Source organism: Limulus polyphemus, unplaced genomic scaffold, assembly GCF_000517525.1.
Source record: "Limulus polyphemus unplaced genomic scaffold, Limulus_polyphemus-2.1.2 Scaffold136146, whole genome shotgun sequence".
In the NCBI taxonomy this organism is placed as follows: Eukaryota; Metazoa; Arthropoda; class Merostomata; order Xiphosura; family Limulidae; genus Limulus; species Limulus polyphemus.
The window spans coordinates 1-546 of NW_013801742.1; the positions used below are offsets into that span (position 1 = coordinate 1).

The 546-nt window shown below is 30.8% G+C and overlaps 1 long non-coding RNA gene across 1 annotated transcript; it reads right to left on the minus strand.

Moving 5' to 3' along the window:
- On the minus strand, positions 1-542 carry LOC111084800. Its single transcript, XR_002609724.1, has 2 exons — positions 445-542; positions 1-68 (listed from the first exon to the last, which is right to left on the minus strand). It is a non-coding gene; the product is annotated as an uncharacterized LOC111084800 (long non-coding RNA).
- Positions 543-546: the final 4 nt, after the last annotated feature.

Below are 546 nucleotides of genomic sequence, written 5' to 3' on the forward strand. Positions count from 1 at the left end.
CTCCCATTTATCATTATCTCTGTCCCTGGTGGAAAACATCATGTTATTGTGGGTTGAAAGAGAGTCCCCTAAAAACAACGCAATAAGAATATCATCAAAACGTTGACTCACGAAATCCGATTGTTGCGTCAGAATTTTAGGTCATGTAATGTATGCTTTACTCAGATATTTTTATAAATTATGTGTTTGTATTCTTCTGTTGATTATCAAAATCTACTTTTATTTTTACTTTCTTTAAGAAATGATTCTCACAAAAACCAAACATTAGTTCTTAGAATCCTTTTATCTGTTCTAAACCCTCAACTATTTCTCAAAAACATTGTACATCCTCTTAAAGATAATGTACTTTAGTACCATTTATCATTGGTAGATAGCGATAAATAAATGTATATCATGACAAGTTATATTTATAATTTGTTATATCTACGGAATGAAAATTCTCACCTGCGTTACCCTTGTACGTTTTATAACTCATTTTATACAGTTCCCTTTCACTTCGTACCAAGAACTCATCATATTCTGCATATCTTTGATCACCTTCCATAT